Below are 23,283 nucleotides of genomic sequence, written 5' to 3'. Positions count from 1 at the left end.
AATTTGTAACTGCGTCCAAAACAATTCAAACACGAATCATGAAGCTTCACAATGACAGTATGAAGCACGCAAAGTGTAGAGACAGGTACCTATCCTGTGACGCAAGGCAGCTCCTCCCCATCTGCCATTTCGGCACATCAAGTTTTACGCAAACGAGCAGCAAAGTGAGGAATCTTGAATTGATAAATTAAGTTCAATGTAGCCTTATAATATAGCAAAACAGAGGAAATGCCCTTTCACCAAATGTTAAATCGCAAATTATTCATTTTGAAGAAGAACCGCCGTACCAGGGTGGCCAATTAAACTCACACGACATACGCTAACCACAAATCATGTGCCATGAAGTGGACGTGCATTTATTATTTTTATTGTTTGTATCTTTAATAAAGAAAAAGTCAATAGCTGCTGAAAATCTATATTAGATTATTTTTATGGATTATATTTATCTTTTACTTTTCCTTAAGAGTTCAGGACTGTCTGTCCATCTCTGTGCCACACAATAGCATGTTGAAATCCATAAGACAATTAATTTTGACACTTTATTGTGTACTGTATTTTTCTATTGCAGTAAATCTATATCCAACCATGTTAAAGAAAAAACCAAGAGAGGCATTTGGGTTTAAAAGATGCTAAAATAAAAGCAACATCTGGTAGCAATACCGTTTTTTCATTATTTGGTCATGATTATCAGAGCGCGCTTACTGTAAATAATTTTATGCGACAATATTTTTTGCGCCAGTAACTGAAAAAGTTCAGTAGCGCAAGTGCCACCAGTCGGAAAAGGTTAGTGTATTTCCCTGTAAGACACTGTCCATATGAAAGAGCAAGAAATTCACACATATATATGCCTATATTATTGTACATTACAAATATTTGGATTGTGTCCCTTTCTGTCCCTTATTTTATAAAGAATAAATACTTATTTTCTTCAAGAATAAACATTATAAAATAAATAATATTTATAATAATATTTATAAATTAATAATAATTGCAAGTGATTAATAGATTTAAAAAAAGAAAACCATGGTGTGGGTTGTTTGGTAGTTCAGAAAAATGAATACAGCTCCTGAAAATGCTATGAGTGAAAATGTCATGCTAACTTATTAATTCATAGAAATAAGTTAAGCAATTAAAACCTTTTTTATACTAGATTCAACCTTGAATTTCCCATACTATTAACTGACTGACTTTAAAATCCTCAAGGACTAATACGTTGAAATGGTTAAATGTCAACAGTGCGTGTGTGAATAGCCTCTAATGTGAACTTGTATCTATATATCTATCTGAAGACCTTGACTGCATTGTTAGCATCAAACTAACAAGTATATTTTGACTTTTTTTTTTTTTTAAATGAACAATTCCTGTATAAAAATGTGACAGCTAACCTGTTATGATCAGACATTTTTTGAAATCGTCCACAGCTGAGCATCGTGCGGGAGGCAGCTCTTGGGCGCGCGGAGTGAATGCGCATGCCACAAATCATTTTCAGATGCAAAATGGGGGAAAAAAAAAGCTGGATAAAAAAATACACGAAACTTGTAAATGTCAGGAGGACCAATCAAAAGCTCAGTCCCATCCACCACACAGAGATCACTCTCTCCAGAGTATAATCATCTGCACCTGTTCTATATCAACTGCTTCATCAAGCAAACACATAAAATTCCCTCAGTAACTCCAGTTGTTGTCAAGCCTCCAACAGGAAAAAAACTGACTTGTAACCCATTGTCTCCTGAGTCCTCTTGATGTCCTTATGAGAAATCCTGACGTAAACGTACTTTATCTGAGTATTCACTGAACCTTTGGTGTCCTGTTATGCTTGTCTTCAAGATCTGTTTTTCCTGATGTCCTGCGATCCTGTGTTCTCCTGAGCTCTCTAAGGTTCCGTACAAGTGATTGCTGCTGAGTCAACACGTCATGAGACAAGAGAGAAAGAGATCAAAAGCATCTTGAGACTGGCGTGTGATTTGCAAACCTTCCTGACGTTATGTGTGGCGTACCATAGCATGTTAGCGTTCCGCAACGCGTGATCTTCGCCAGTAATCTACGTGCTTTGAATTTACGTGAAGTACTCACCTTAGCACTAAGTCACTTTAGAAAATAAAGTTGTGTTTGAACTCACTGTACCACGATCTCCGGGCTTGTGATTCCTGACAGTAAATAGTTATACATAGCCTAGACTTAGGCCCATACTCTGTTCCTATATATAATGTTAATTTGTTGAACCCACAATAGGCTTAAACACATTTTAACGATTAATCGCCTATTTTTCGTTTGCTGCATGTTTTTTTTTTTTTTTTTTACACGCAAAAAAATAAAGTTTGTGTTTGTTTTGCATTTATTACATTCAGAAATAATTAACGGCAGGCCTAATAATGCGTGATAGGCTAATGTACCAACAGGGATATTTTTAGTTCCCTTCACTTTAACAAATTTATCAGACAGAACAAGAATTACAAATATATAATTCTAATGGATAAATATAATTGCAGTATATCAATAAGATAGGCTATAAAATAAAAATAATTAATAATTACAAATAATTTAAAGCGAGACTATAAGGTAAGGGTGGGCTTATCTCTCTCATTCGGGACAAATCCCAAACATTGTTGCCTATCTTGAAGCTAAAACTCTTATTCATTAGGTAAAATAGGCTACTGGATTTCTCACGTGTTTTCAGTGTCGTATGGAAAAATGTAAACATCCTATGCAAAAATATGCCCAAAGTGGACCGCTGCTACACGCCGCATGGCCTGGATTGAACGACGTGCACTGTTTCCAATGATATGTTGCGTAGGCAGGAGGCACCCAGCGCGATCAAAGTCAACAACATGACAATTCTTTGGTTAACCCAGTAAAGGCATAATTTCAAAATTGCAAAGTGTTAGCCGTTTGCAACAAAAAATCACGAATAATAACATAGTTACTAAGAATTGATTATGTAACATTCTGGCTAACATATTCCTCATTTCGCTCTCGTCATGCAAATGGAACCTGAAGATTATTATTATTATTACTTATTTTTTTTTTGTTTTTTTTTTTTTACCAAGAATGACTGAAATGAAAACATTTTAGCTTTAAATCGTTATCTAATATACTATATTATTATAATCTAAATAAGAGGTACCGCACTGGCCACATGGGTGCGCTGCCAACTAACTGCTCCGTAACACCAGTAAGCCAAAGGCGCTATTTGTGGACTTCAGGAAGAGAAAGGAAGCACGCATACCCATAACATTAATGGGATGGTTGTTGAACGTGTCGTCTCCAGCTTAGTTCTGGGACCACCATCTCGAATACCTTCTGGACCACAAACACCTCAAGACTGGTCAAGAAGGCTCACCAGCCTCTTCTTTCTCAGGACCTGAGAAGAACCAACTGTCTTCAGCAAGTGTGAATTTTACGTGTGCGATCGAGAGCTCCGACTGTTGAAATTACAGCTGGTATGGGAACTGCTCATTGGCTGACCCAATGCCTTGAAGGGTTTGAAAACTGCCCAACCACACAGGGACAAACTTCCTGTTTATGAGGACATCAAGGAACGCTGTCTACTTCAAGCTTCAGCATTCTTAAGGATTTCCTCTACCCGGACCATGGACTGTTAACCCCCTTCCTCCGGAGGCTCAGACCCTCCGGACAAGGACCAGCAGATCAGGAACAGCTTTTCCTACATTCCCCTTTGCTGAACTCGCCTTTTACCCCCACAAATACCAAGCTCCTCCCCCATTCTCATTTACTCGACTGACGATTTATTTATTATAAAAAAAAACAAAAAAACATAAACTTGTTATACTTGCACTTCGTTGTTCCCCAAAAACATAAAATCCATTTGAAACACTGAAATATTTTCTATGACTTTACTGTCCATGCCACTAGTAAAATGATTTCATATGTTCATAGTTTCGCTTATAGTGTACAGATGGCCCTTTTACATAATCCTCGGGTATAGTATGTTCATCGTACACCATCGTATTCAAGCTGATAGATTTAAAATCTGTAAATTATGTCCATAATATTTATCTGTATAGTTATTGTACATATTGCAGACCTTGTATTTTTGCTTTTTTCCTGCAGTTAGCATTACCAGAAGTGAAATAAAGCATTATTTCTTTACCTTACTTTGTGCTTTTGACAATAAAGTTTAAATTAATCTAATCAATCTATATATATTATATATATTATATATATATATTTATATATGCCGTATAGTAATGATTTTTAATAACATAGTATGCATACGAGCCTTTGTGTAAGGTCTTCTTTAAATTTTTTGATGAGTAGACTGTAGCCTAAGACTATTCCTATTTTTAATGGCTTTTTAGGATGTTATAATGTATATTATAATGTTATTGTTGTTTTACCGTCTTCCTTTTATTTACAATTACATTCGGGTTCGCAATCGCCCCCTTTGCGCCACCTGGCGGTAGTTTCGCGAATGAATTTAACACACGACTGACTTGCAGTAACACCGCGCCCTGCAGTGGCGGTACGCGCAGCAGTATTACCCATTTTGGTTTCACCTACTGTACTTATAGGCCATTTCCACTCCCTAGTTAATATATATATATATATATATATATATATATATATATATAGCAGCAGCATATATATATATATATATATATGTGTGTGTGTGTGTGTGTGTGTGTGTGTGTGTGTGTTTTGTATAATGTGTATTTAAAAACATTATGAATGAAAGAAATAAAAGCTAATTTTATCTGCATCTCAACTACCTAGACAGTACAAGTATATCTGTAAGATCGCCTCCTGGAAGATCTGGGAAACATCTGCTGTGTACTCTGGATAAACGCCTCAGTAGCAGTTTGTTACATGCATTCTAATAAATGCCTATTTGACATCTGACAGGAAACATCTCAGAGATCTTTTTAAGCACTCTTAAAAATACATCTTGCATATGTAAATGCAGACATCAAATAGACATCTCCAAGATGTACATGTTTGATTAGGAGTGCTTGACTGTCAAGTGCTGGAAGCACCTTCTGTAGAACTTAATGGCACTGGTGCTGGTTTTCTCAAATGTTAGTCTGAGCCTCCACAATGTTCCTCGAAGTCCAGAAAAGTCATAACAGTGTTAGAAGAATGTTGTCTGTGGTATATTTTCACTGCAAAACAATAAGAAATGCTGTAAAATATCATCGCAACTTTTGAGAAAAGCCGCGAGCAAAGCCATTTTAGGCCACAAAAATCTGAAAAAAGAATTCCTGGAGGGACTGGTATCTTAAAATGGTTTGCATAATCTCAATCACACAAATCTCAGTTTCCTCGCTGTTTTTTTTTTTTTTTGAGTTGTTGCATGTCACAAAGTTAAGCGGGCAGTACAGTGGAAATGCTAAAAGATTAAACTGGGCTCAGATTAAACTGTGTGAGGTTAGGAATGTTTAATAAGACAAGACAATGAATTAAATCACCCACAAAATACAAACCACAAGGCTCCTATATTCCAAAAATAGTCTAAACCATCCATCCATCTTCTTCCTCGCTTATCCTGGGGCCGGGTCAATGGGGCAGTAGTCTAAGCAGAGACGCCTAGACTTCCCCTCTCCCTAGACACTTCCTCCAGCTTTTCTCGGGGTATACCGGGCTTCCCGGCCACCGATAACATAGTCCCGGTCTTCGGTCTTCCCCGGGGGCCCCCTCCTGTGGGACGTGCCTGGAACACCTCCCCAGGAAGGCATCCAGTGGCATCCGGGAAAAGATGCCCGAGCCACCTCAGTGTTTCCTCTCGATGTTGAGGAGCAGCGCTCTACTCTGAGCTCCCCCCGAGTGGCAGAGCTCCTCATCCTATCTCTAAGGGACGCCCACCACCCTACAGAGAAAGCTCATTTCGGCCCCCTGTATCTGGGGTAATTTCCTTTCGGGCATGACCCATGGTTCATGACCATAGGTGAGAGTAGGAATGTAGATCGACCGGTAAATCGAGAACTTCGCCTTGCAGCTCAGCTTCTTTTTTAACACGACAGACGGTACATCGACCGCATCACTGCGAAGCTGCACCTATCCGCCTGTCAATCTCCCCGCTCCATCCTTCCCCACTCGGAACAAGACCCCAAGATACTTGAACTCCTCCACTTGAGGCAGGAGCTCTCCACCAAACTGAAGGGGACATGCCACCCTTTTCCATTTGAGAACCATGGCCACTGACTTGGAGGGGCTGATTCTCATCCCAGCTGCTTCACCACTCGCTACAAACCGTCCCAGCACGCTGAAGGTCCGGCCCGGTTTAAGCCAACATACAACATCATCTGCAAAAAAAAAGACGAAATCATGTGGTCCCCAACCGACACCCTCCGGCCCCCCGGCTGCTCCTAGAAATCCTGTCAATTAAAGAAATGAACAGGACCGTGATAGAGGGCAGCCCCGCTGGGTCCAACATGTACCGGGAACAAGTCTGACCCTTACTGCCGGCAATGCAACCAAGCTCCTGCTCCAGTCAATAAACGGGGTGGACGCCCTTAAAAGAGGGCCCGAGGGACACGGTCGAATGCCTTCTCCAAATCCACAAAACACATGTGGATTGGTTGGGCAAACTCCCCTGAACCCCTCCACCCCGACGAGGATAAAAAGCTGGTCCAGTGTTCCCCGACCAGGACAAAAAACCGCATTTTACCTCCTGAATCCAAGGTTCGACTATCGGCCGAATTCTCCTCTCCAGTACTCTGGCATAGACTTTTCCCAGGAAGGCTGAGGAGGTGATCCCCCGTAGTTGGAACACCCCTTCTTGAAAAGAGGGACCACCACCCGGCTGCCATTTTCCCGAGGCACTGTTTCCCACTGCCCACACAATGCTGCAGAGAACGGTCAGCCAAGACAGCCCCACAACATCCGGGACTTGAGGTACTCAGCGGATCTCATCCACCCCTGGTGACTTGCCACCAAGAAGCTTCTTAACTACCTCAGTGATTCAGCTTGGGTGATGGACAGCCCACCTCCAAGCCCCCTTGGCCTCTGCTTCCTCAATGGATGACGGTTTTCCAGAATCTCTTCGAGGCCCAACCAATAGTCTTTCTCCATGGCTCACCAAAAAATCCTCCCAAAACCCGAGTTTTTGCCTCCACAAACCCCCCGATGGCCTCGCGGTACCCGTCAGCTGCCCAGGAGTCCCGCAAGCCAGCCAAGCCTGATAAAACTCCTTCTTCAGCTTGACAGCATCCCTTACTTCTGGTGTCCACCACCGGTTCAGGGATTGGCCCTCGACAGGCACCAGAGACCTTATGGCCACAGCTCTGAGTGGCCACATTGATAATGGAGGCAGAGAACATGGTCCACTCTGACTCAATGTCTCCAGTCTCCGTCGGAATCTGGTCGAAGCTCTGGCCGGAGGAGGGAGTTGAAAATCCTCTGACAGGGGGCTCAGGCAAACGTCCCAACAGACCCTCACAATACATTTGGGTCCACCGAGTCGCCAGCTTCCTCCCCCGCCATCGGGTCCAACTCACCACCAGGTAGTGATCAGTTGACAGCTCGCCCCTCTCTTTACCCGAGTGCCAAGATATAAAGGCCGAGGTCAGATGAAAAACCACAAAGTCAATCATCGACCTCCCTGGGTGTCCTGGGGCCACGTGCACTGATGGACACCCTATGCTTGAACATGGTGTTCGTTATGGACAAACTGTGACTTGCACAGAGTCCAATAAAAGAACACCACTCGGTCAGATCAGGTGGGCCATTCCTCCCAATCACGCCCCTGCAGGTGTCACTGTCGCTGCCCACGTGAGCGTTGAAGTCCCCAGTATAACGACGAGTCCCCGTTGAGCCAATGTCCAGCATCCCTCCCAGAGACCTCCAAGAAGGGCCGGGTACTGCTACACTGCCTATTTTGCCTGTAACCAAATTACAGTGAAGACCTATCCCCGACCCGAATGCGCAGGGAAAGTCAACCCTTTCGTTCACCGGGTTAACCAACCTACACACATGGCTCGATTTTGAGCTAGTTGATCTATGAGCCACCCCATACCCAACCCGCTGCCTCTCACCGGCGGGCAACTCCAAGGTAGCTGAGGCCAGCTCTCCAGGGGTTGTGTTTCCAAACCCAAGCTGTGCAATGGAGTTGAGCCCGCTGGCTAGCTCCAGTCGGTACCTCTCACCATGCCCCGCACAAGCTCAGGCTCCTTCCCTGGCCCCGTGAGGTTACCATTCCTCTGTCCCTAAGTCCAGTTTCAGGTCCAGAGATCAGATTAGAGTAGGGGCCCCCTGCCTTCCGTGCACTGGCTCGATGCACAATGCACTACTACTAGTCTAAAACAGTAAAAAAATTAAAAAAAAAAGAAACATCCACAGGAGTGTGACTCATCAGCTATACTGGGCAGAGGGGTTCCACAAATCAGCCTGGTAAGGGAATGTTCATTCCTCAATACCCCAAATTTTGCTCTTAATTCCAATAGGCACACACGTAACATAATTTGTAATTTATTTTAAAGTTTTTTATTTATAATGCTGTTTGATATGGTGGACATAGAAAAATGTAAATGTGGATTATTGGGCCTTTACCACTTTCTATTTATTTTCAACTCTATCTGAGATATATATGCTTGAAGAGAAAAACTAAAAAAAACTGTCTAAAAAAAGACATCTGTATATGATTTTCAATAAATGCATAGAAAGTACAATAAACATAAAATTAGCCAGCCAATTCAAGAAAATGGATTTTCAAACTCACAAAAGCACAATAGCCTAAAACCTGTGAAACTATATAAATGAAATAAATCAGTAACACCATTTATATTTGAACCCAAGCCAATTAAGAGAAAAAATGGGTACGGTATACGATACCATTTTCAGTAGGACTTGAAATTTGTTTTTTCCCCCATAATATTTTGCTTTGTAATCTTTTGTTCCAGGTTTAAGCAGGATGATATAACATTTAGGTGCAAATATGGAATAGTAAACCAAAGCTTGAAGCTAAAATGGCAAATATCTCCACAGCTGATAAATTTTCAGGAGGCTGACATAAGCTGGAATGATATTTATCCATACATACAAGTGTAAACATACTGAATGTAATAGATTTGGCTAAATTCGAGATCAGGCAGCTTACGAGGCCAGAAGAAAAGAAAGAATAAAAGCACAAAGGCCTTAAGTAGGCCAATATAGCCCAGCACAGCCCAAAGCTTATAGTAGAACCCAGATTACCTCCAAATTATCTTTTCCTTATAATATTTCATATTTCTGTAGGGAAATGGAGGAGATATTGTTACCCAAAGCACACAGATAAGAACCTGTACAAGAGTAAAGACAAACACACTGAGTCGTTGTTGTTTAGGCCCAAACCATTTCATGACATTACTTCCTGGAAGTGTAGCCTTGAAAGCCATTAACACTACTATTGTTTTTCCCAGAACACAGGAGATACAGAGGACAAAAGTGATCCCAAATGCTGTGTGACGCAACATACAGGACCACTCAGTAGGCCGTCCAATAAAAGTAAGTGAACAGAGGAAACACAAAGTCAATGAGAAGAGCAACAGGAAGCTCAGCTCTGAGTTGTTTGCTTTTATGATGGGGGTATCCTTCTTGCTGTAAAATAGGATGGCCACTAGCACAGTTATTCCTATTCCAAACAGTGAGAAAAAGACAAGCACTATACCCATAACTTCTGTGAATGACAGAAACTCTAAATTCTTTGACACACAATTATTTTTTTCCTATTAGACCAGTATTCCCTGGGACACTGCTTGCAGTTAATTGAATCTGTAAATGAAGATGTAATTACTAGTTAGAGAAGGGAATGAAGGTAAGGAAATAATTTCTTTAATGAACAGCAAAAGAGCAACTAACAAGTTTTCAAAACTTTGAGATGGAATGAAGATTACCTGTCTCATTGCTGATTTCTCCCCCTGCACATGGGATACAGTCATAGCAGCAGACAGGCCTTCCTTTTTGTGCAGCCTTCCTAGTGCCTAGAGGGCAACTCTCACTGCACACAGAGCTTGGCTTCTGCATGTAAAAATGCATATTCATTTAGGATTTCATTTAGGACAAAAGCTTTTACAGAACAACATTTTCTAAGTGCATTATTTTATCTTAACTACAGATAAAGGGTATTACAGAAGTATCCTAACCAGACAAAAAAATCCTAAAAACTGTTTTAACTTTAAGATACAGATGGTAGACAACCAAAATGGGTACTACTCGCCCCGTACCGTCGCCGCAGGGCCGCGGGTTAACTCCCAAATCACTCGCGTGTTAAATTCATTCGCGAAACTACCGCCAGGTTGCGCAAAGGGACGGATTGCGAACTGAATGTAATTGTAAATTGAGATAAAAGGAGGAAGTAAAACAACAAACTATGATATAACTTTGTAACTTTTTAAAACTTTAAAAAATGTACAGTGATTAATTTCAAATGTAGGATAGTTTAGGTAAGTCTAGGTACTCTCAAAAATTAAAAAAAAGACCTTTTCACAAGGTTTTATGCTGATTTTAAAAAACAGTCATTAATATAAGGCCTATATTACGGTAAAAAGCAAAAATTTTCTTTCGGTTCATTTGGTAAAAAAAAAAAACCCTTTTCAGGTCCTTTTGCAGATCAAAATGGAAGGTCCAAATTTTAAATTTATTTTTAATTGGGTTTTTTCTTATTTTCAAATGCAAACCACTTGCATTTTTAAATTTCCCTTTTACTGGTGCCCCAAAAATTTGAGTATTTTTGTTTCAGTTTGATCGCGGGGGGGCCTGCCACATTTTTTTTGGGAAACAGTACCCGTTCACCGTCCCATTCGCCGGAGCAGCGGTCCCTTTGGCTTTTTTTGAAATTTATGTTTTTTTTTTTTCGTTGTACGAAAAAGCGGAACACAAAGCCTATTTTCCAATGAAAAACAGTTAAGTTGAAATAGGAAACCCTCACGAATATGGAAATTTTGGGATTTCTCCGAATGGGCCCAACCCTTTCCCCTATGGTTCGTTTTTAAATTATTTTTCTTTATTTTTTGTTGTTTATACTAAGCTTATATTTAATACTCCCAATTTTTTTTCCATTAAAAATTTAAATTTTTGAATTTTTGTTCTGTTTTGATAAATTTTTTAAATTTAAAGGTTTGTTGTAAAGTGGGGGGAACAAAAAATTTCCCTGTTGGCCTTTTAAAAAAATTTGGGCCACCCGATTTTTTCGAAGCAATAAAGAAATTTAATATTTTTTTTTTTTTTCCTTCACAAATTAATTTATTTTTTAGCCTTTTAAAAATAAATAAAAAAATAAAAAAATCAGAAAAACAAAAATAGGCGATAATCGGTTAAAAGGGTTACTGGGGGTTTAACAGTAATTATATTTTTATGACTAGGAACAGAGTTGGGCCTAACAGGCTACCGGGGGTTTTTTTTTTTCTTTGATTGGGAAAAATGACTTTGTGCAGCCTTTTCCTTCGCACGCTCAACGCCTCGGCGTTGCTAGCTGTGGACGATTTAAAAATTTTTAAATAAAGGTTGACCCCCCTTTTATACAGGAAGTCATTAAAAAAAAAAAAAAAAAAAAAAAAAATCGAATTATAGGTAGTCTAAAAAGAACTTGTTTAAAATTAATTTTAACATTAACATGCCTGTGACATTTTCCCCCTTTTTAATTAAACCTTTGAGATTTAAAGTCGTTTAATGATTTAAGTCAAGTAAAAAAAAAAAATTTTTTGCAAAGTCAAAATTCTCATATATTTGGCCAATTTATTTATTTTAAAATTCCTTTTAAAAAAAAACTGATTTTTTTTTATTCGTTTCCTGCCTTTTTTTTGACAGACAATTCTGGGAAAAAAATATTGTCTGTACATGTAAGAAATTGTTGCGTGTTTTATAAATTTTTTCTTTTTTAGGAAAAACGTGGGGGGCATGATAATTCGTTCCATTTAGGCAAATTTAAACAAGAAAGGAATAATAAACCCTGCGATTAGAAAATCTGAAAGCTAAGAAGGAGGATTATAAAATTTCATTTTAACTCAAGTTTCTATAAACAAAAATACAACGATGTAAAAAAGGCTTCATAATGACAATTCGGGGTGTTTAAAGGGAGCTCTTTACTTGCTTCATATAGTTTAAGTAAAAAATAATTGCCCCGCATTAAAGAGGTGTTAAATTGTTGCTTGCAGATTTGCGCGGCGCGAGTGAGCTGAGTGCACGCCCGCTTTTATCTATTTGTTTTATCTTCATACAACTTTTGTTGGTTTATTTGGATAATGGTGTAAAAAAATTTCGTTGTAAGATAGCAAAAGTGAATTATATATATTCAAGTGTTGTGGAAAATATTAAGCGCATGAGGACAGGAGGTGCCTCTAGATACTTGAATTTTTCCGATAATAATAATTAAATGTGGTGTGTCACATACATGGAAATTATCAACAGAAGCTTGAAATGTCTTTTAAACGAAAAATTTCAAAACGAAAGCATATGAATCTGTGAAGGTTGTATTCTTTTAAGGCGAGTCCATGGGGGATAAAGTAGCATGTGATTTATCTTGCGCGACAAGAAAAAAAATTTGTTATTAATAAATAATTAAAATGTCTCCTTTTTTACAATTATTGGGCTACTCTGCCTGTGTTTGTGGCAAACCTAATGAAAGTGCTGAGAGCAGAATATTAAAGGGTCATTATGGATTATAGATGTAAATTTAATATAAAACTGCGATTAGTTTAATAATGACAAATGAACGGCTAGTAAGTAGAAAAAACTTAGTGGGGGGCAGACCTATTTAAAAACCCTATAGACCTCTCTGTTAAAGTTTTAAAGCATTTTATACGCGTTTTCATAAATTTCTTTTAGAACGGGGCTGTAATGGAGAGATGCTTTAACACGTTTTTTCCTGAAACACAAAAAGAAAAATTTAAATAAAATGATATTTTTTGTTTTGAGAATGGCCAACCCTTCTCCAAAAAACTCCAAAAATGTTTTTGTCAGTCTGTAACGCATGTGGATTCCCAAATCTAAAAAAAGCCTATAAAACATCATAGACGGATTTATACTGATACTGGACTCTGTTGGGGTTAGAAAAACATAAAGAGATGGTTCAATTATTGGTTATGAAAAGGCTACATTCTGTGAGAATTATATTTCATAGTCTAAAAAAATATTGTTAGCCCTGTAGCCAAGCTCACTAAAATAGGCTACCACTTTAAGCTCTGATGCAAAGTAAACCACAAATTTATTTGAATATTATAACACAATTCATATTATATAAATAATACTGCACACCTATTAAATGTGTCAACTCTAAATTTTGGTGTAATACTTTGTAGCTTAGAGAAAATATAAGCACAGGCACAGGCCTTGACATTTATCCCGCTTGAATTCGTTCTAAGAAAATGCACATAATTCATAATTACCAAACTTTCATCTGTGAAATTAAATATTTTAACTATAGTGTTTTTCTTTTCATTTTCCCTACTGCAGCCGAAAATGAAACCCCATCGCAAGGAAAAAATGGGGTTTTTGCAAAAATTGTCTGTTTGAGCGCTTTGTTTAAAAACTTGTGTTAAGCGCCACTCAGCGGTCAAAAGCTGCAAATGCCTTTGCGACCCCTTTGGCCGGTAGAGCGGCGGAGAAAACGTTTGGAGCCCACCTCGAAACCCCACTGGGGTCCTATCTTCAAATTTTTTAAAACCAACTGGGGAAAAAAATAATTACATTACCCCTATAAAGGGTTTTTCATTCATTTTATACGGGGATGAAAAGAAAGATATTTAAGGTGGGGAGAGACTTTGGGGGGACCCAAAGGGGTTTTTGCGTCTTAGATAAATACTTTTATGTGAACATTTTTTCGTTAGTTCAAAAAAGATAATAATAATAATAATAATAAAATTATAAAATATAATAATAATAAAAAAATGTTTATTTTTAAAAGCCTTTCAAAAAACCCAAGGACCTTTTCATAAGGGAATTACATAGATACAACATATAAACAAACCAAAAAGCAGACAGGGTGAAAAAATTGCAGTATAAAGATAATTTCAAAACAAAAACAGAAAATTAAGGAAGCATTAATTTAAAAAACAGGAAAAGGTGAGTTTTTGTGAGCATTTTAAAAAGGGTTTGGGGTGAAAGATCAAAGGATCTTTGGTAGTTTTTCCAGAGCTTGGGGCAGAAGCAGAAAACCCTACCCCCCCATTAATAGCAGAATTGGGGACTGCAATAATTTTAGAGCTCAATCTAAAGTACGGGAGGGACATGGGGGGAAATTATTCTGAAGGGGGAAAAAGTGTGGAAAACCCATGAGGGGCCTTTAAAAAAATAAAAAAAAGGCTTAAAACAAATTTTTAGATAGGGGGGACAGAAAGCCAAGAAAATTGCTGTAAAACCAGAGTGAGGGGCCCCCTTTTTTTTTTGGGTCCATTAAGAACACGAGCAGCAAATTTTTGGAAAAGCTGCAAGCGTTTAAAAAGGGTTTACTCCAAAAGGGTTATTTCTTTAATAAATTCCCCCCATGTCTTTAAAAACCCCTTTAAAAAAAGTATTTGTTTTCGGAAAAAAATTTTAAGGGATATTTGGATAAAAACCAGGAGGTTTGGGGGGGACTGTCCATAGACTGCCAAGTAAAATACAACTTTTAAAGGGTTTGAAAGCCCGCCAACAGGGGGGCCCCCTTTCCCCGATTTTCAAATGGTATCCCTCCCCCCTGTGTTTCTTTTGTGCATTTCCTTTTTGGCACCATTTAAGCAGGGTTGGGCCCAAAACCAGGCCTTTGCGAAGTTTCCAGATCACGGGCCTTCCCCGAGCTTTTTCCATTGTCTTTTTTTGTTTCTCGCATATTATTTATCGCCGGGTTTCTCTGGATTTTGCCTTTTGGTTTTCCTCGATTTGTTTGCGGGTTTGGGGATGAACTGTGTTTTTGATTTTTTGGGCCCTGTGACCACGATTTGTTCTGCCCCACTTTTTGGGTTTGAAAATTGGCTTTTTAAACTTCTGCAAATGGATTCTTACACGCCTTGCCTCACCCTCTTTCAGAAATTCTTCGCCTCCAAATTTAATCCGCGGAAGGGTTTTCCCCGCGCAAGCGGCTTTTGCTTTCAAGGGTTAAAAGAACAGCTCAACAAGCTTCAGTTTTAAAACGAGCATCTGACCCCCTACCCTTTGACACTTCCCTTTTCCTTTAAAAAACCCCCGACGTAAGACTTGCTGTCCGAAAAAAATGTGGGTTTAGCGAGCAATGCCGGGTTTATTCGTTTAAATGGAGATTTTTTTTTGGGTAGCCCCAAAAAACGTTTTTCTCAGATGAAAAAAAATTGCTTTTTTTATGCACGCTTTTTTGGGTTTTAAAAGGGTCATTGGGGGTTTAGAGTCGGGGACAGGCTCTTTTTTGCGAATTCCCTATGATTTCTTTTCCAAAAAGTTACGAGAGGGGTTTGAGTATCCTGCTGGGGGTTTAAAAAAATATCACAAAAAGGCTTCATTTGTCTCAAGGCAAACCCCACCGCGCAGATTTTGCACGAGTTTTAAAAATGCTTGTGTCAAAGGGCTGGAATGAAACTCTTTTAAAAGGGGTGTTTTCCGGGCAAAGCTTGAAAATTATCTAAAGACGGGAATGGGTTGCAAGGGGGGAATGTTTATTAACGGGAAAATTTTCACCCTTTTTTAAGACATAAAACCCCAGGGAAGCTCCCAAAAGGGGAAAAAAATGGTTTATCACAGGCTCCAAAAAACCCCCAGCCCCGGGCCCTGTTCCTCTCCCATGTCCAAAGCCCAGCCAGGGCCCCGCAAAAGGATTTCTCAAGCCTACTGAGAGGAGAGAATCGACGACCGTCAAACTCAATTGTGTTTCTACTGTAGTGAAAAGGGGCCCCAATGTGTAGGGTGGGACACCAAAGCCCGGAGGAAAACCCCCCAAATTTTAACCCCCGGGGGAGTGTTTAACAAATTTTTTTTCTTCCAACCCAAAAACAATGACTTTTCCATTTTGGGTAGCCCACCGAAATTTTTTTCATCGATTTAAAAAAGCGCTGAAGAATTGGGAAAATGCCCCCAAAACTATCCAACCCAAAGGGCTACATTAAAAAATTCAAAATCCCCCCAAAATCAACCCCCTGGGGGCCCCTCAAGATCAGTGCTGGTTTAAAAAACACCCATAGGGAGATGGCATCAACCCGCAAAAACAAACATTCAACCCCTATTTGGGCATTCCATCAAGGGCCCTTTTCCCTTTTAGTCATTGATTCTCCCCCAAATTTTAAAATTTCCTTGGCTACCCCTGGTTTCTGTTCACAACCCAAAACTTTTTCCCGGCCCTAAAGGGAGTTTTAACCCTTTGGGCTAAAAATTTGCCAAACCCCCTGCATACAAAACCCGTATAAAACAATCCCTTTTGAAAAAACCTTGAAAAACCCCCAAAAAAATACTCAAAAAAAAATAAGATTCCTCCCGTTTTGAGGAGGGTTTAGTGAAGTTTTTAGTAAAATCAAGGCCACCCCGTTCCCCCCTCATTTACCATGGGATGCTTTTGACTTTTTACCAAAACCAACCTTTTCCCAGAAAAAGTCTCCCTCTATCACGCAAACGGACTCAAGCCCTGGAAAAAGGAATAGAAAAAAGCTAGAACTCGGGTTTACCCCCTCCTTCACCCGCGCCCCAGGAATTTTTTTTTGTGGAAAAGAAAAAATTGGGGCTTTTCGGGGGGGGGGGACCCCTTGCTCAAAGGTTTAAAAAAAGTGACCCGTCAAATTCATAAACCCCTTTCCCCTGGTTCCTTCCGCCCCTGGAACACCCACGACCCAGGCCAGGATCATACAAAGCTCGACCTTCCCGAAAACCCCATACAACCCGATAAGGGGTTTTTTGGGAAAGGAAGGGTGCCTTTTTCCCCCAAATAGGAGGGAAATTTAGTAAATTTGGGCATGCCGTATGGATTTCCCAATGCCCAGCAGGTTTTCCGTCTTTTATCAATTAAATTTTTTGAGATCTGCTGAACCCCGTTTTATTGGCATACCCTTGATGAATTTAATTTTTCTTCAAAATCTGAAACTGAACACATCCAAAATGTCAAGGGCTGTAGTCCGCCTGTGGAAACCAGTATATGTAAAAGGGAGAAAAAGGATTTTTTTGTCAAGCAAAAAGCCCTTCCCCGGGGGGGAAAAATCAGTCATCAAGGGGTCGAGTTGGAGACTCCAAGGTCGAGCAGTCAAAGACCGCCTCAACCACTAAAGTAAAAAAAATTTAGAGATTTTTCGGCCCTTTTCAAACTTTTACAGACGTTAATTTTATAACACGGGTTGGGTTGCACCCCCCTAACGTCCTGCTAAAAGGCCCCAAACCCCCCCCAAAAAACAAATGGACTGAAGAAGCTACCCAAGCTTTCACCAAACTCAAGAACAGTTTTACCACAGCCCCGATTCTCAAGCGTCCTGATCCTAACCTTCCCTTTGTGTTAGAAGTTGATGCATCTGATTGCGGGATTGGAGCCATTCTTTCCCAGCATCATGGTCAACTAGGAAAACTCTACCCTTGCAGATTTTCTCAAGAAAACTGACTTCTTCTGAGCACAACTATGATGTAGGCACAAAGAACTTTTATCCATGAAGGCAGCCATAGAAGAGTGGAGCATTGGCTTGAGGGAGCAGTCAATCCATTCCAAATCATCACGGACCATAAAAACCTGGAATACATCAAGTGTGCCAAACGCCTGAGTCCACGTCAAGCCGTTGCTCTTTATTCTTCACCTGTTTCCAGTTTACTGTCACCTACAGACCTGGCAGCAAGAACAGTAAGGCTGATGCGCTATCCAGACATCATGATCCATCAACAGACAATGTCACACCTGAATCTATTCTTCCACCATCTGTTATCATTCCTCCAGTAACCTGGGACATTATGGAAGAGATCCAAACAGCCCATCAGCAGGAACCACCACCAGCAAACAGTCCCCCAAACAAACATTTTGTGCCTCAATGTTTACATCTCCGTGTCATGTAATGGGTTCACACCTCTCTGAGCTCAGGACATCCTGGAATTTCTCGCACTCTCCGCCTATTACAGAACTTCTTCTGGTGCCCATCGATGACCAGAGATGTGGTAACCTATGTCAAGACCTGCCAAACTTGCGCTCAATCCAAGACTCCCAAGGAACTACCCTCTGGTCTCCCCCAACCATTACCGATTCCTCAACATCCTTGGTCTCACTTGTCCATAGACTGTCACAGACCTGCCACTCTCCAATGGTTTCACCACCATACTAGTAATTATTGATCACTTCTCTAAAGCCTGTCGTTTGATTCCTCTTAAAGGTCTCCCCACAGCCATGGAAACAGCCCAAGCCCTATTCCACCATGTTTTCAGAGTAAAGACCTGCACTCCCGCGGGAGTACTGTGGGACCCGTGGGACCCAGCGCAAACGAGTGCGGCGCGGGACAATATTTGATGGGTGAATGCGGATGCGGGCGACAAGATATTGTTGTGTGCGGGTTGCAGATAAATAAAATTATTTGCGGGACTCCCACAAAGTGGAAATATCTAACAAAATAAAAAACTAGAAACAAATAAACCTTTTTTATAATAAAATAAATAAAATAAAATACGATTTACAGGTGCATGGTCAGAAGCTAACTCTTGCATGGTTCATAGGCGCGGAACAGCCAAGCCTAACACACAGAGGCAAAATTTCTGCACCGCATGACTGCTTAGTGCTAAAGATATAAGTTATTAAAGAAAGGAACATGTAAAACTACAAAACCAAACAAAGGAAAATCTGATATTTGGAAATGTTGTTCAGTAGTATGCGACAGCGATGGAAAGCACCTTTCTTTGCGAGCTGTGACAAATGCAGCAAAATACTCACATACAGCAGTATTAGGCCCTTGGCTACTTTTCCTTTGAATATGAAATAAATCCAGGTTTATTATATTATACAATTTATTAGGCTAATTATTATAGGTATATTTTTTTGTATTTACATTTCTTTTTTTACTGTATTCTATGTTCTAATTTCCTTGTTCGTGTTCATCCATTTAATTAAACGCAAATAAAAGAAATATTTGTTTATTTTCCGTTTCTTTTTTTAATTTATATTCAACAGGGGAGCAAGTGAAAAAATAACAGAGTAGCAGGCAGAATATGCAATGTATTTAAAAAAAAAACAAAAAAACTATACATTTCCTCACGGGATTTTGCGGGCGGGAGTGGGACGAAACTTGATTGTTTGCGGGCGGGAGCAGGAGAAAATAACATATATTTTTGCGGAAGCGGGACAAAATCCATCCCACGCAGGTCTCTATTTCAGAGTCTATGGTTTGCCTGAGGATATTGTTTCTGACAGAGGAACCCAATTTACCTCTCAGGTTTGGAGGGCCTTCTGCAAGCAACTAGACATCAATGTAAGCCTCACATCAGGATACCATCCACAGTCAAATGGCCAAGTGGAAAGGTTGAACCAGGAGATTGGCAGGTATCTCAGAACTTATTGTAGTCATGAACAGAACTGGTGGGCAGAATTCCTTCCATGGGCTGAGTATGCTCAAAACTCCCTAACTCATTCCTCCACTGGCATGACCCCTTTCCAATGCATGTTGGGATACCAACCCCCCTTGTTCCCGTGGTCAGGTGAACCCTCATCTGTACCAACAGTCGATGACTGGATCAGACGCAGTGAGAGGGTGCGGGACAGTGCCCATGTCCGTCTACAGAGAGCCGTCAGAACACAAGAATTCCAGGCCAACAGACGACGTCGCCCACACCCTCCCTACCAACTAGGGCAAACAGGTCGGCTTTACGAGCGGACCAATCAAGCTGTGGCTATACACGAGCAGGAAGCTCAAGCCCCCAGTCAGGTGGTAATGTAACCTAATCAAACAGATTTATGTTTGGGGAGGCCCAATAACAGACTGAGGGCTTCGACCAAATTACTGGCTTTTTCCCTCTTCATGTCTCCGCTCCTCAAACCGGTTCCACGGGATGCTGACCCAATCGCTGAGAACCAAGAGGCACACCGCCACCGTTCTGGATATAGATGGATCACCCAGGATACAAGTGAACGAGTGTGGAGTCAAGATGTCTAGGGGGTCCAAAGTCCAATATCGGTGGATGGGAGGGCTATGGGCCTGTGAGGAAGAATAGTCATGGGTAGCTGCCCCTTACATCCCGGATCCCATAACTTATCAAGCACTTCCACTCCAGGCCCAGACCTGTCACCATCCAGCACCACGGCTCATTGGGGACATCCCTGCGTCGAGCGCCAGGAGGCGGTCCTGGGGGGGGGGGGACATCTGTCAACGCTTTCACGCTAGTCAGAGGGATAGCCTTCCCCCGCCTGAAGTCTGAACTGGTTACCACTCCCTCTGCTGCTCTGTTGTTCACTTCTCTGTTTGCAGACATTTAAACATGGTAGGCCCAACAGGCCCTTTGCAAAGATTGCAGTGTATCACTGCCCTTTAACGAGCGTTTCTATTGTTTTTTTTTGATTGACTAAAGTGTATGATTTATCGCCGTTTCTCTGGATTTTGCCATTTGGGATTTACCTATACGGGTAGCGGTTGGAATGATTACTGTGATTTTGACCAATTCTGGGCCTGCTGAACACAGGACTCGGATTTCTGCCCCACCATTTTAGAAGTGTGGGTTGGATAATGTTTGCCTTATTAAACTTCTGCAAATGGGAGTTTACCACAGCCTGCTGCCGCCCCTACATTACGAATAATGCGCTCCAGGAATCACAGCGGAAGGGAAAAAAGTACAGGAAAAGATGAAAAATGTATGAAAACCATCGTCAGAGTAGTCCAAATATGGACATTACATTTTGTCTATAAAAATGAACCGAAACTTTATAAAACTGACCCATCTGAACGTAACTTTTTCAGAAAACTATCGAAACCAATATGCCATTACAACGAAGAAAAACACAATGAAAATGAAAAAAAATGAATTCAGTCCCACAAATTTAACAGGCTCTTCAAATTATGCTTCATTCTTTATTAATGTTTTCAAGGATTGTTTCGCTAATCGGGATTCTGAATGCAGTTGCACAAGATTGAGCTATCGCTTACGTCTTTCGCTTGGTGTTTTGACACAAAACCTCTCGTGGCGGGCTTAACAGTGATCTACTGATTGGATAGCGAGTTTGATGGACAGGTGCTTCTGCGGGAGTACAGACGCCACTCAGTGCCAGATAGTGGACTCTGCTGGTGATAAATCTGGTCCTACGCAATTTTTTTCACACACCTGCTGAATGCAAACTGCGTGACGCTATGCTGTGTCGAGCCTGCACACAAGGATGCGCTGTTTTTTCAAAATCAAAGAAGTTCCCAACACATAAAAAGTATCCTTGTGGGCAGCTAACAGAAGAGCTACACAGTTTGCTTTCAGCAGGTTTTCCAAAATGTGCTACGGTATGTGGAAATATTACGAAGGTGAAAAAAACTGGATTTGACAAGCTGATTGATGTGAGATTCAAAACATAGACTAGAATCAAACATTATACCAAGATTGTTTATAGTGGAGGAGGGATGGACTAAACTCTTTCAGTGTTAATGGAGTAGTCAGTCCCTATCAAAGAAAGTGGCCGGTAACTAGTACAGGAAGTTGGTCTTTATCTTTTTTTAACAAGAGAGATGTTAAAACAAACATCTGTATTGATAGATGGGTGAAATGAGCCTTGAGTAACTGAAAAATGTATCATATCTAACATGAGGCCTAAATCCTAAATCCGACCAAAAATACCAGAATATCATCTATGCCTGGGGATTTCCCTTGTTCATAGATCGGATTGCTAACTCCAGCTACTGAAGAGTGATTGGTTCAGCCAGGTAATCTGAATCCAAATCTGACAGCCTAGGTAAATCAAGGTTGGACAGAAAAGATGCAAAAGAGACAGGGTCACCATCAGTGGATGAAGTATAGAGGTTAGAGTAAAAAGAATGAAAACGATTTTAATGTCTTCTGGGTCTGTCATAATGAGTCCAGATTGGGATTTCACTGCTGAAATATTAGACTTTCACAAACTTTTTACTGTTGCATAACTTTATACCTAAAAGGTGGCTTGGTCTACTTCCTTGAAAATAGTTCATTCGGCCTAGACCTTTGAATCAGAAATCCTGCCCTGGATCATGGTAATGAATTGAGTTCGGACCTAACCGCCATGATTTTGCTGAGTGTATTGTCGGAGAAACAATGTTGATTATCTCTAGTCAGATTCTGGAGCTGTGATTCCAGTTCAACTATCTTTTTGTGTCAGTTTTTCTAAAGGAAAGAGGCATATGAAATCGCCATGATTTTGCTGAAAAATCCTTTTAACTGCAGTCCCATGTTTGCGGATATTCCATCTGAATCTTGGTTAATCTGCAAGTAAATTCAGAGAAATAAATTTGCGAGTTTATTGACAAGTTTTTCCTGTAACAATGTTAGGGTAAAATTGCCATCTAGTGCACGAGATGGCTTGCGGATACAGCTCTATGCAAGCAAATTTCTCCCCTGTATTGGCCAAAGAATACGGCACATTAGACTCAGGCTCCACGAGGTGAAATATAACAGGAAAGAAGAAAGTCAACAATCCCAAAAATCGTCCACTTCCAGAATAGGATTCTGAAGTTACCATAAAAAACAAATGAAAGATGAGCAGAAGGATTTAATAAACGCCCATACACCAATGAGGAATGAGGTTATACATTGCCAAAAGTCACGGTGAAATCAAAAAAGCTTGAGAGTGTGATCTCTTGGTCCAGATCTATCTAGACATGCAACATTATAAAAAATTCGTATCTGCACCAATACAATTTCAAAAATACGAAAATTTCAAGAGAGATAAAACAGAAAAAAAGTAGAGTCAGGAGTACAAAGGCAACTGAAAGAAAACAATATTCCTATTCTCTACTATTGTTTTTATATGTGTTATTCTACCATCTGTAATTATAACTCTATCTAAATAGTAACATTTAACCTTTCCAGTGGTGAGTTTAAAATATACTATTGGTCCCCCCGAGTGAGTTTTTTTTTAATGCGTTATTTTAATGCATTTTTATAAGTTTCCCCTTACTGTTTCCATGGTGACGCAGCAGGCTCGTCACATGACACACCATGAAAACACTGTATGACATATGGATCGCTTTATTTAGTTTTTCCTTTTTTTAAAATATCACAAACTTGCATACCATGTCAGAACAATCTGATATTCCCATTCACAATAAAGTGTAAATGAGTGTGTTTTGTCATTTAAAACCCTTTCTAAATGATCTTGATCTTTAATGTGAGTGGGAGCCGCCATGTTTGTTCGCGCTGCCGTTCAGAGAGTCCTGTCAGTCGGATTACAGCACATGAATTCAACATTTCAACCGAAATCAAGTAATAAGGGCGTGAATGGGTGAAGAACAAGTTTTAAAT

The 23,283-nt window shown here is 40.2% G+C and overlaps 1 pseudogene; it reads right to left on the bottom strand.

Moving 5' to 3' along the window:
* Positions 1-6,012: 6,012 nt before the first annotated feature.
* LOC122148503 overlaps positions 6,013-23,283 on the bottom strand; it is a 65,210-nt pseudogene continuing 47,939 nt past the window's right edge.

This window comes from Cyprinus carpio, chromosome A18 (genome assembly GCF_018340385.1).
Source record: "Cyprinus carpio isolate SPL01 chromosome A18, ASM1834038v1, whole genome shotgun sequence".
Classification (NCBI taxonomy): Eukaryota; Metazoa; Chordata; class Actinopteri; order Cypriniformes; family Cyprinidae; genus Cyprinus; species Cyprinus carpio.
The sequence above is the reverse complement of the archived record's forward strand: the minus strand, read 5'-3'. Positions and strand labels throughout refer to the sequence as shown.